The sequence below is a fragment of the Nerophis lumbriciformis genome, linkage group LG33, assembly GCF_033978685.3.
Source record: "Nerophis lumbriciformis linkage group LG33, RoL_Nlum_v2.1, whole genome shotgun sequence".
In the NCBI taxonomy this organism is placed as follows: Eukaryota; Metazoa; Chordata; class Actinopteri; order Syngnathiformes; family Syngnathidae; genus Nerophis; species Nerophis lumbriciformis.
In genome coordinates, this window is record NC_084580.2 from 25,290,001 (window position 1) to 25,304,330 (window position 14,330).

Genomic DNA, 14,330 nt, shown 5'->3' on the forward strand with positions numbered 1-14,330 from the left:
GAAATATATAAAAAATACACAATTGAATTAGGACATTTATCAAAAAGAAGAAAACAAAAAACTGAAAAAATATTTTAAAGTAGGTATAACTATATTAGGTATAAATATTAATTTATTAATTCATATTAAACAAATCACATATTTATATCTTAAATGATATTTTGGTGCAATTACCCTGTATATAAATATGCTGAAATACCAAATGTATATCTATCCGTTGAAATAAAATTGTATATATTTTTTAAAATATTTTATGCCCTTTTGTGAAAGAATAACCTGTTTTTATGGCAAAAACACAAAATATGTAAAAATAAGTAAAATATTTGAGTAAAGTAATTAGCAAGTAAACTTTTTAAGTAAAATGTTTTTCTTTCATTGATAAAAACATATATAATTTGTATAAATTATTTAAATTAATACTTTAAATAAAATAAGAAAATATCTAAATCTATGTTGTATGAGATGTAAACAAAAAGATACTTACAATTTTATTGAAATTAATAAATTAAATGAAGAAAATAAATTATATTTATACATAAATGAAAGTATAATATATATATATATATATATATATATATATATATATATACTAAAATAAAATTAATACAATAATACCTAAATAAAATAAGAAAATATTTAAATCTATTGTATTATATTTAAATAAAGATACTTACAATTTTATTGAAATTAATAAATGAAATGAAGAGAATATATTCTATTTATATGTAAATAAAAGTATAATTTACTAAAATAAAAGTAATACATTAATACCTAAATAAAATAAGAAAATATTTAAATCTCTTGTATTATGTTTAAATAAAGATACTTACAATTTTATTAAAATTAATAAATGAAATGAAGAAAATATATTCTATTTATACATAAATGAAAGTATAATATGTACTAAAATAAAACTAATACAATAATAGCTAAATAAAATAAGAAAATATTTAAATCTGTTGTATTATATTTAAATAAAGATACTTACAATTTTATTAAAATTAATAAATGAAATGAAGAAAATATATTCTATTTATACATAAATGAAAGTACAATATATACTAAAATAAAACTAATACAATAATACCTAAATAAAATAAGAAAATATTTAAATCTGTTGTATTATATTTAAATAAAGATACTTACAATTTTATTAAAATTAAGAAATGAAATGAAGAAAATATATTCTATTTATACATAAATGAAAGTACAATATATACTAAAATAAAACTAATACAATAATACCTAAATAAAATAAGAAAATATTTAAATATGTTGTATTATATTTAAATAAAGATACTTACAATTTTATTAAAATTAATAAATGAAATGAAGAAAATATATTCTATTTATACATAAATGAAAGTATAATATATACTAAAATAAAACTAATACAATAATACCTAAATAAAATAAGAAAATATTTAAATCTGTTGTATTATATTTAAATAAAGATACTTACAATTGTATTGAAATTAATAAATGAAATGAAGAAAATATATTCTATTTATACATAAATGAAAGTATAATATATACTAAAATAAAACTAATACAATAATACCTAAATAAAATAAGAAAATATTTAAATCTGTTGTATTATATTTAAATAAAAATACTTACAATTTTGTTAAAATTAATAAATGAAATGAAGAAAATATATTCTATTTATACATAAATGAAAGTACAATATATACTAAAATAAAACTAATACAATAATAGCTAAATAAAATAAGAAAATATTTAAATCTGTTGTATTATATTTAAATAAAGATACTTACAATTTTATTAAAATTAATAAATGAAATGAAGAAAATATATTCTATTTATACATAAATGAAAGTATAATATTTACTAAAATAAAACTAATACAATAATACCTAACTAAAATAAGAAAATATTTAAATATGTTGTATTATATTTAAATAAAGATACTTACAATTTTATTAAAATTAAAATTAATAAATGAAATGAAGACAATATATTTTATTTATGTGTAAATAAAAGTATAATATACTAAAATAAAAGTAATACAATAATACCTAAATAAAATAAGAAAATATTAATATCTGTTGTATTATATGTAAATAAAGACACTTACAATGTTATTGAAATTAATAAATGAAATTATAAGAATATATTCTATTTATTTGTAAATAAAAGTGTAATATGTATAATGTATACAAAATAAAACTATAATACATTAATAACATTAAGAAAATATTGAATGCTACTATTTTATGTTATGACATTAACATTTAAAATAGTCCAAATTACACAATGAATATTTAACAACTAAAATATATATTATGTGTATTTACTATGAAAATATGACAAAAATGTCTACTTAATAGAAACTATTTGAAATGGATTTTAACTATTAAAAATGTAACATTGTATGCTAATAATAACTATTTACATGTGTGTGCATGTTGTGCTCAGATGTTAGCGACTGAAAGACAAAAGAGTTTCCTGCGAGAAGCAATAAACGCTGAAAGGTGCGAAAGTGATAAAAGGTGAGTGTTGGGCTGGAAAGGAGCTTTAGAGACAAAGTTTAAAGTTTGGCATTAAGTTGTATTCTAACAAGATTAAAATATATTTGTCCTGGAGATTAGCATACTTAAGTCTCCCCTTGTGGGCCGGCTGCAGCCAGCTTTGATCAGCTTGGCTCCTCGTCTAAAGGCCGCCTGTGAAATCGCTCTGATGTCAAAAACCTGGCTCCGCCTCCCGCGCTTTCAGCCTGTAATTATATTTCCGCCTTAAACCCCCACCCCCCCCCGCCCTCATTTTGACTAGGAAGCGTTTAGGGAACTAAAGCGGCCTGACTCGGCGAGGGGGAAGGGAACTCGCCTTTTGTCCGCCGAGACCTCGCGACTTTTGACGCGTTTTTAAGTCGCTTCGTCTGCCCTTTAAACCACAACACAGGTAGAGGAAAAACTACATTCATTGCAGAGAGGCACCACTAAACCAGTGACCGTGGTCTTAAAGTTATGCTAGTTTTAGGGAACGTTAAAGGTCCCGGGGTTTTTAAAGCCTTTTTTAAAAGCATCCACAGTCTGTGGTGCCCTCAGGTGGTCAGGGAGAGCGTTCCACAGAGCAGAAAGCCCGGTCTCCCATTGTTCGTAGCCTTGTCCTCGGAGGTTGGAGGAGGTTAGCCTGTCTGTATTTATGCTCTTTTGTCAAAGGGCCCGGGGACCCAAAAGGGTCCCAGTCAATCAAGTGTTAAAAACGAGTCAGATATTTTTTTTAAAAAATGCTGAAATATCATAATTATTTCTATCTGTTGACATAAAATATTTTTTTAATATTTTATGCCCTTTTTATCACCATTAGGGCTTTCCTCAAGCTTGGTGAACGTTAAAGGTCCCAGGGACCCAAAAGGGTCCCAGTCAATAAACTGTTAAAAATAAGTCAGATATCTATTTATTTTTATTATTTTTTTTGCCAAAATATCTATAGATAACCTTTAGATTTATTTAACATATTAAATATAATTATTTTTTTAATGTATGTTTTATGCCCTTTTTTGTTAAATAATACCCTGTTTTTTTATGACAAAAACACAAAATATGCAAGATTTATCCCCAAAAAATTTCTAAGTCAAATATTTGAGTAAGTAATTGTAGTTTTAAATAGGTCAAAACACCAAAACAATATTTTTGTAACCATTAGGGCTTTCCTCAAGTTAAAGGTCCCACAGTCATTCAAGTGTTAAAAACCAGTCAGATATTTAAAAAACAAGCTTAAATATCAACATTAGATCTATGCGTTGACATAAAATGTTTAAAAAAAAATTAATACTTTAATAGTAATAATGGATTTTATTTGTAAAAGCACTTTACTATGAGCAAACAACCTCAAATTGCAACAGTGTATTAAAAAATAAAAATAAATAAAAGTAAAAACTTGAACAGCCTAATAACTAGAACGCATATATCTAAAAATAAAAAAAAGCTTTTTTAAAAAGAAGGGTTTTTAAGCCTTTTTTAAAAGCATCCACAGTCTGTGGTGCCCTCAGGTGGTCAGGGAGAGCGTTCCACAGAGCAGAAAGCCCGGTCTCCCATTGTTCGTAGCCTTGTCCTCGGAGGTTGGAGGAGGTTAGCCTGTCTGTATTTATGCTCTTTTGTCAAAGGGCCCGGGGACCCAAAAGGGTCCCAGTCAATCAAGTGTTAAAAACGAGTCAGATATTTAAAAAAAAAAAAATGCTGAAATATCATAATTATTTCTATCTGTTGACATAAAATAGTTTTTTTAATATTTTATGCCCTTTTTATCACTATTAGGGCTTTCCTCAAGCTTGGTGAACGTTAAAGGTCCCAGGGACCCAAAAGGGTCCCAGTCAATAAACTGTTAAAAACAAGTCAGATATCTATTTTTTTTTTTTTTTTTGCCAAAATATCTACAGATAACCTTCAGATTTATTTAACATATAAAATATATATATATTTTTTTTTTTATGTATGTTTTATGCCCTTTTTTGTTAAATAATACCCTGTTTTTTTATGACAAAAACACAAAACATGCAAGATTTATCCCCAAAAAATTTCTAAGTCAAATATTTGAGTAAGTAATTGTAGTTTTAAATAGGTCAAAACACCAAAACAATATTTTTGTAACCATTAGGGCTTTCCTCAAGTTAAAGGTCCCACAGTCATTCAAGTGTTAAAAACCAGTCAGATATTTAAAAAACAAGCTTAAATATCAACATTAGATCTATGCGTTGACATAAAATGTTTAAAAAAAAATTAATACTTTAATAGTAATAATGGATTTTATTTGTAAAAGCACTTTACTATGAGCAAACAACCTCAAATTGCAACAGTGTATTAAAAAAATAAAAATAAATAAAAGTAAAAACTTGAACAGCCTAATAACTAGAACGCATATATCTAAAAATAAAAAAAAAGCTTTTTTAAAAAGAAGGGTTTTTAAGCCTTTTTTAAAAGCATCCACAGTCTGTGGTGCCCTCAGGTGGTCAGGGAGAGGGTCCCAGGCAATCAAGTGTTAAAAACGAGTCAGATATTTAAAAAACAAGCTGAAATATCAACATTAGATCTATGCGTTGACATAAAATGTTCAAATTTTTTTTAATACTTTATGCTCTTTTGTCAAAAGTCGTGGGGACCCAAAAGGGTCCCAGTCAATCAAGTGTTAAGAACAAGTGAGATATATTTTTTTTTAAATCTGCTGAAATATGAACCTTAATCTATCTGTTGACATAAAATGTTTAAATGTTAAATATTCTAAATATTTTATGCCCTTTTGTCAAAGGTCCCGGGGACCCAAAAGGGTCCCAGTCAATCAAGTGTTAAAAATTAGTCAGATATGCTGCAATATCATAATTATTTCTATCTGTTGACATAAAATAGTTTTTTAATATTTTATGCCCTTTTTATCACCATTAGGGCTTTCCTCAAGCTTGGTGAACGTTAAAGGTCCCAGGGACCCAAAAGGGTCCCAGTCAATAAACTGTTAAAAATAAGTCAGATATCTATTTATTTTTATTATTTTTTTTTTGCCAAAATATCTATAGATAACCTTTAGATTTATTTAACATATTAAATATAATTATTTTTTTTAATGTATGTTTTATGCCCTTTTTTGTTCAATAATACCCTGTTTTTTTATGACAAACACACAAAAATTGCAAGATTTATCCCCAAAAAATTTCTAAGTCAAATATTTGAGTAATTGTAGTTTTAAATAGGTCAAAACACCAAAACAATATTTTTGTAACCATTAGGGCTTTCCTCAAGTTAAAGGTCCCACAGTCATTCAAGTGTTAAAAAACAGTCAGATATTTAAAAAAGAAGCTGAAATATCAACTTTAGATCTATGCGTTGACATAAAATGTGGGGGCGTGAGGTGTCAGGTGAAGGGGGGGCGTGAGAGGCAATTGCGTAATAGCATTTTTGGTGCTAGTAAAAAAAAACATTAACTACGGGAGGGTGCTGATAAAACTCTGTCACCTGGGGAGGCGTGAAAAAACTCACCTGTGGGGGGGGGGGGCGTGAGGTGTCGAGTGAAGGGGGGTGTGAGAGGCAATTGCGTAATAGCATTTATGGTGGTAGTAGAGGGCTAATTTGACACATACAAATAAAATAAATTCTTCTTTTTTTCTTTGCTCAAATCTCTCAATAATATATTAGTTATCTATCAATAACTGCGATGAGGTGGCGACTTGTCCAGGGTGTACACCGCCTTCCGCCCGATTGTAGCTGAGATAGGCTCCAGCGCCCTACGCGACCCCAAAGGGAATAAGCGGTAGAAAATGGATGGATGGATGGAAATAAAATAACATTGACTACAGGGGGGCGTGAAAAAACTCACCCGCGGGGGGGCGTGACGTGTTGAGTGAAGGGGGGGGGGGGGGTGAGAGGCAATTGCGTAATAGCATTCTTGGTGGTAGTAGAGGGCTAATTTGGCACATACAAATAAAATAACATTGACTACAGGGGGGCGTGAAAAAACTCACCTGCGGGGGGGAGGGCGTGAGGTGTCGAGTGAAGGGGAGTGTGAGAGGCAATTGCGTAATAGCATTTTTGGTGGTAGTAGAGGGCTAATTTGGCACATACAAATAAAATAACATTAACTACAGGGGGGCGTGAAAAAACTCACCTGTGGGGGGGGGGGGGCGTGAAAAAACTCACCTGTGGGGGGGGGCGTGAGGTGTTGAGTGAAGGGGGGTGTGAGAGGCAATTGCGTTATAGCATTTTTGGTGCGAGTAAAGAACTAATTTGGCGCATACAGATAAACACTAACTACAGGGGGGCGTGAAAAAACTCACCTGCGTGGGGTGTGGTGTGTCGAGTGAAGGGGGGGCGTGAGAGGCAATTGTGTGATAGCATTTTTGGTGCGAGTAAAGAACTAATTTGGCGCATACAGATAAAAAACACTAACTACGGGGGGGGCGTGAAAAAACTCACCTGCGTGGGGTGTGGTGTGTCGGGTGAAGGGGGGGCGTGAGAGGCAATTGTGTGATAGCATTTTTGGTGCGAGTAAAGAACTAATTTGGCGCATACAGATAAAATAACATTAACTACAGGGGGGTGAGGTGTCGAGTGAAGGGGGGCGTGAGAGGCAATTGTGTGATAGCATTTTTGGTGCGAGTAAAGAACTAATTTGGCGCATACAGATAAAAAACACTAACTACAGGGGGGGGCGTGAAAAAAACTCACCTGCGTGGGGGCGTGGGGTGTTGAGTGAAGGGGGGCGTGAGAGGCAATTGTGTGATAGCATTTTTGGTGCGAGTAAAGAACTAATTTGGCACATACAGATAAAAAACACTAACTACAGGGGGGGCGTGAAAAAACTCACCTGCGTGGGGTGTGGGGTGTTGAGTGAAGGGGGGTGTGAGAGGCAATTGTGTGATAGCATTTTTGGTGCGAGTAAAGAACTAATTTGGCGCATACAGATAAAATAACTAACTACAGAGGGGCGTGAAAAAACTCACCTGCGTGGGGTGTGGTGTGTCGAGTGAAGGGGGGGCGTGAGAGGCAATTGTGTGATAGCATTTTTGGTGCGAGTAAAGAACTAATTTGGCGCATACAGATAAAAAACACTAACTACAGGGAGGCGTGAAATAACTCACCTGTGTGGGGTGTGGGGTGTCGAGTGAAGGGGGGGTGTGAGAGGCAATTGTGTGATAGCATTTTTGGTGCGAGTAAAGAACTAATTTGGCGCATACAGATAAAATAACTAACTACAGAGGGGCGTGAAAAAACTCACCTGCGTGGGGTGTGGGGTGTCGAGTGAAGGGGGGCGTGAGAGGCAATTGTGTGATAACATTTTTGGTGCGAGTAAAGAACTAATTTGGCGCATACAGATAAAATAACATTAACTACAGGGGGGGTGAGGTGTCGAGTGAAGGGGGCGTGAGAGGCAATTGTGTGATAGCATTTTTTGGTGCGAGTAAAGAACTAATTTGGTGCATACAGATAAAATAACACTAACTACAGGGGGGGCGTGAAAAAACTCACCTGCGTGGGGTGTCGAGTGAAGGGGGGGCGTGAGAGGCAATTGTGTGATAGCATTTTTGGTGCGAGTAAAGAACTAATTTGGCGCATACAGATAAAATAACATTAACTACAGGGGGGGTGAGGTGTCGAGTGAAGGGGGGGCGTGAGAGGCAATTGTGTGATAGCATTTTTGGTGCGAGTAAAGAACTAATTTGGCGCATACAGATAAAAAACACTAACTACGGGGGGGGCGTGAAAAAACTCACCTGCGTGGGGTGTGGGGTGTCGAGTGAAGGGGGGGCGTGAGCGGCAATTGTGTAATAGCATTTTTGGGGCTAGTAAAAAAAACATTAACATTAACTAACTAACATTAACTATTTGGGGGGGGCGTGAGAGAAAATAGAAAAACTTTGTTTTAGCTGAGCTTTCTCATGCCAACCTGAAAAAATGAAATATTTGATGAAATAAACAATACATATACTACTAATGATCTTCTGTCAATACAGCATTCCAATGTTTGTACACAATACCTGCTAGATGTGTACACACAATACAAACATAGATGTGTACTCACAATACAAACATAGATGTGTACTCACAATACAAACATAGATGTGTACTCACAATACAAACATAGATGTGTACTCACAATACAAACATAGATGTGTACTCACAATACAAACATAGATGTGTACTCACAATACAAACATAGATGTGTACTCACAATACAAACATAGATGTGTACTCACAATACAAACATAGATGTGTACTCACAATACAAACATAGATGTGTACTCACAATACAAACATAGATGTGTACTCACAATACAAACATAGATGTGTACTCACAATACAAACATAGATGTGTACTCACAATACAAACATAGATGTGTACTCACAATACAAACATAGATGTGTACTCACAATACAAACATAGATGTGTACACACAATACAAACAGATGTGTACTCACAATACAAACATAGATGTGTACACACAATACAAACATAGATGTGTACTCACAATACAAACATAGATGTGTACTCACAACACAAACATAGATGTGTACTCACAATACAAACATAGATGTGTACTCACAATACAAACATAGATGTGTACTCACAATACAAACATAGATGTGTACACACAATACAAACATAGATGTGTACTCACAATACAAACATAGATGTGTACTCACAATACAAACATAGATGTGTACTCACAATACAAACATAGATGTGTACTCACAATACGAATAAGTGTTTATAGTTGTTAGTAAATATTGACTTTGTTGTTTGTTTGTTTGTTTGTTTGTTTGTTTGTTTGTTTTTGTTTTTTATGCTGAAATAAAATCCACAGCATGAATGAATGTTTTTGTATTGTGTTCACACTCCAACATGGAGGAATACTTCATATACTCTTGATATTACTACTTCACTATAGTCTGTTCACCACACTGCTGTGTACTTTGGAGCGTACTTAAGTGTGTATTTCAGCACTTACTTAAGTGCCTACTTAAGTGGGTATTTCAGCACATACTTAAGCACATACTTAAGTGTGTACTTGAGTGCGTCCTTATGTGTGTACTTGAGCGTGTATTTCAGCACGTACTTAAGTGTGCCTCACTTTATCAAGTGAACCTTTTTAAACGCCTCACCTTATCAAGTAAACCTTTAAACGCCTCACCTTATCAAGAGAACCGTTAAACATCTCACCTTATGAACTGAACCTCTACACACCTCACCTTTATGAAGTGAACCTTTACACACCTCACCTTATTAAGTGAGCCTTTAAACGCCTCACCTTATCAAGTGAACCTTTAATCACCTTACCTTATCAAGTGAACCTTTAAACACCTCACCTTATCAAGTGAACCTTTAAACACCTCACCTTATCAAGTGAACCTTTACGCACCTCACCTTATCAAGTGAACCTCTAAACACTGCACCGTATCAAGTGAACCTCTAAACACCTTATTTTATCAAGTGAACATTTAAACGCCTCACATTAACAAGTGAACCTTTAAACACCTCACCTTATTAGGTGAACCTTTAAACACCTCACCTTATTAGGTGAACCTTTAAACGCCTCACCTTATCAAGTGAACCCTTAATCACTTCACCTTATCACGTGAACCCTTAATCACCTCACTTTATCAACCGACCCTTTAAACGCCTCACCTTATCAAGGAACATTTAAACACCTCACATCATCAAGTGAACTTTTAAACACCTCACCTTATCAAGTGAAACTTTAAACACCTCATCTTATCAAGTGAACCTTTAAACACCTCACCTTATCAAGTGAACCTCTAAACACCTTATCTTATCAATTGAACCTTTACACACCTCACCTTATCAAGTGAACCTCTAAACACTGCACCGTATCAAGTGAACCTCTAAACACCTCATCTTATCAAGTGAACATTTAAACGCCTCACTTTATCAGGTGACCCTTTAAACGCCTCACATTAACAAGTGAACCTTTAAACACCTCACCTTATTAGGTGAACCTTTAAACGCCTCACCTTTTCAAGTGAACCCTTAATCACTTCACCTTATCAAGTGAACTTTTAAACGCCTCATCTTATCACGTGAACCCTTAATTGCCTCACCTTATCAACCGACCCTAACCTCTAAACACTGCACCGTATCAAGTGAACCTCTAAACACCTCATCTTATCAAGTGAACATTTAAACGCCTCACTTTATCAGGTGAACCTTTAAACGCCTCACATTAACAAGTGAACCTTTAAACACCTCACCTTATTAGGTGAACCTTTAAACGCCTCACCTTTTCAAGTGAACCCTTAATCACTTGACCTTATCAATTGAACTTTTAAACGCCTCATCTTATCACGTGAGCCCTTAATCGCCTCACCTTATCAACCGAGCCTTTAAACGCCTCACCTTATCAAGGAACATTTAAACACCACACATCAAGTGAAGTTTTAAACACCTCACCTTATCAAGGAACATTTGAACACCTCACCTTATCAAGTCAACCCTTAATCACTTCACCTTATCAAATGAACCTTTAAACGCCTCACCTTATCACGTGAATCCTTAATCACCTCACCTTATCAACCGACCCTTTAAACGCCTCACCTTATCAAGGAACATTTAAACACCTCACGTTATCAAGTGAACTTTTAAACACCTGACCTTATCAAGGAACATTTGAACACCTCTCCTTATCAAGTGAACATTTAAACACCTCACCTTATCGAGTGAACCCTGTTGCTTATCAAGTCATCTCAACTTTTCCAGTAAAATTTGAGGTGAATTCTGAGATTTAATGTTTTAAAATGACTAAAAATAATCCAAATAAGAAAACAAATGTTTGCATGTCAGCTTTTTATTTGATTCTTTTTGTGTTTTTTATTTTATTTTATTTGAGCAAACGTCCCCGCGGCCAACAAGTGTCCCAACACTTTATCAAAGGTGATAATAGAAACATGTTCAAATAGAAAACCTGAAGTAAAAAAATGTAAAAACAAGCTCGCTGCATTTTTATACACAGCAGGTGCGTCCAAACATGAAACTTTATGTCCATGCTCTAATACATCCCAAACTGTCCAGCAAATGTCCACTGTAGTGGACATTTGCTGTTTTTACAATAAAAATATCTCATTATTTTCATCACATTCATCCTTTGTTGTCGACTGATTTTGTTGGCAGCTCAGAAAAAAGCTTGGTGTTCTAAACACATACGTCCACTGCAGTGGACATTCGTGTTTGATGTCGAGCTATTTTTTTTTTGTCCACTGCAGTGGACGTTTGAGTTTTCCCTATTTAGTTTGTCAGCGTTCCAACACAAACTGCTTGTCATTCCAAACACAAACGTCCACTGCAGTGGACAAAAAATTGCTATTATGTAAAAGACTTATGTCCACTGCAGTGGACGTTTGTTTTTGCTCATTTAAAAAATATATATATCAGCGTTACGAAAAATAGCCCTATTATACAAACAAGCATTTTTATTTATTTTTTTTAAATGAGAAAATATTTTGTCCACTGCAGTGGACATATGTGTTTTAATTAAGAATATTTTGTTTGTCCACTGCAGTGGACATTGGTGCTAAGAATAACAAGCATTTGGGAACGCTGGAAAAGTAGAGACAACAAATGTCCAGTGTAGTGGACATTTGTGTTTTGCGTAAGAGTTTGTTTTGGTCCACTGCAATGGACGTTTTTGCTAAAAAAAATTACAAAAAAATAGCTTGTTATTCTAAACACACATGTCCACTGCAGTGGACGTATAGATCTTATTGAAAACACACACGTCCACTGCAGTGGACATAAAGTATTTCTTATTTAAAACACACACGTCCACTGCAGTGGACACAAAGCAGTTTGTATTTTAAAACACACATGTCCACTGCAATGGACACAAAGCAGTTTGTATTTTAAAACACACATGTCCACTGCAGTGGACACAAAGTAGTTTGTATTTAAAACACACACGTCCACTGCAGTGGACACAAAGTAGTTTGTATTTAAAACACACACGTCCACTGCAGTGGACACAAAGTAGTTTGTATTTAAAACACACACGTCCACTGCAGTGGACACACAGTAGTTTGTATTTAAAACACACATGTCCACTGCAGTGGACACACAGTAGTTTGTATTTAAAACACACATGTCCACTGCAGTGAACACAAAGTAGTTTGTATTTAAAACACACGTCCACTGCAGTGGACACAAAGTAGTTTGTATTTAAAACACACGTCCACTGCAGTGGACACAAAGTATCTTATATTAAACACACACATCCACTGCAGTAAACACAAAGTATCTTATTTAAAACACACATGTCCACTGCAGTGGACACAGTAGTTTGTATTTAAAACACACATGTCCACTGCAGTGGACACAGAGTATCTTATTTAAAACACACACGTCCACTGCAGTGGACACAAAGTAATTTATATTTAAAACACATGTCCACTGCAGTGGACACAACGTATCTTATTTAAAACACACATGTCCACTGCAGTGGACACAAAGTAGTTTGTATTTAAAACACACATGTCCACTGCAGTGGACACAAATTAATTTATATTTAAAACACATGTCCACTGCAGTGGACACAAAGTATCTCTTATTTAAAACACACATGTCCACTGCAGTGGACACAAAGTATCTCTTGTTTAAAACACACATGTCCACTGCAGTGGACACAAATTAATTTATATTTAAAACACATGTCCACTGCAGTGGACACAAAGTATCTCTTATTTAAAACACATGTCCACTGCAGTGGACACAAAGTATCTTGTTTGAAACACACATGTCCACTGCAGTGGACACAAAGTATCTCTTATTTAAAACACATGTCCACTGCAGTGGACACAAAGTATCTTGTTTAAAACACACACGTCCACTGCAGTAAACACAAAGTATCTTATTCAAAACACACATGTCCACTGCAGTGGACACAAATTAATTTATATTTAAAACACATGTCCACTGCAGTGGACACAAAGTATCTCTTATTTAAAACACACATGTCCACTGCAGTGGACACAAAGTATCTTGTTTAAAACACACATGTCCACTGCAGTGGACACAAAAGTATCTCTTATTTAAAACACATGTCCACTGCAGTGGACACAAAGTATCTTGTTTAAAACACACACGTCCACTGCAGTAAACACAAAGTATCTTATTCAAAACACACATGTCCACTGCAGTGGACACAAATTAATGTATATTTAAAACACATGTCCACTGCAGTGGACACAAAGTATCTCTTATTTAAAACACACATGTCCACTGCAGTGGACACAAAGTATCTTGTTTAAAACACACATGTCCACTGCAGTGGACACAAAGTAATTTATATTTAAAACACACACGTCCACTGCAGTGGACACAAAGTAATTTATATTTAAAACACATGTCCACTGCATTGGACACAAAGTATCTCTTATTTAAAACACATGTCCACTGCAGTGGACACAAAGTATCTCTTATTTAAAACACACATGTCCACTGCAGTGGACACAAAGTATCTCTTGTTTAAAACACACATGTCCACTGCAGTGGACACAAATTAATTTATATTTAAAACACATGTCCACTGCAGTGGACACAAAGTATCTCTTATTTAAAACACACATGTCCACTGCAGTGGACACAAAGTATCTTGTTTAAAACACACATGTCCACTGCAGTGGACACACATTAATTTATATTTAAAACACATGTCCACTGCAGTGGACACAAAGTATCTCTTATTTAAAACACATGTCCACTGCAGTGGACACAAAGTATCTTGTTTAAAACACACATGTCCACTGCAGTGGACACAAAGTAATTTATATTTAAAACACACAAGTCCACTGCAGTGGACACAAAGTAATTTATAT

General features: G+C 33.9%; 1 protein-coding gene across 2 annotated transcripts in view; it reads left to right on the plus strand.

The window, feature by feature from the left end:
* cnpy1 (canopy FGF signaling regulator 1) overlaps positions 1 to 14,330 on the plus strand; it is a 75,935-nt gene that overhangs the window by 40,411 nt on the left and 21,194 nt on the right. The window lies entirely within an intron of this gene.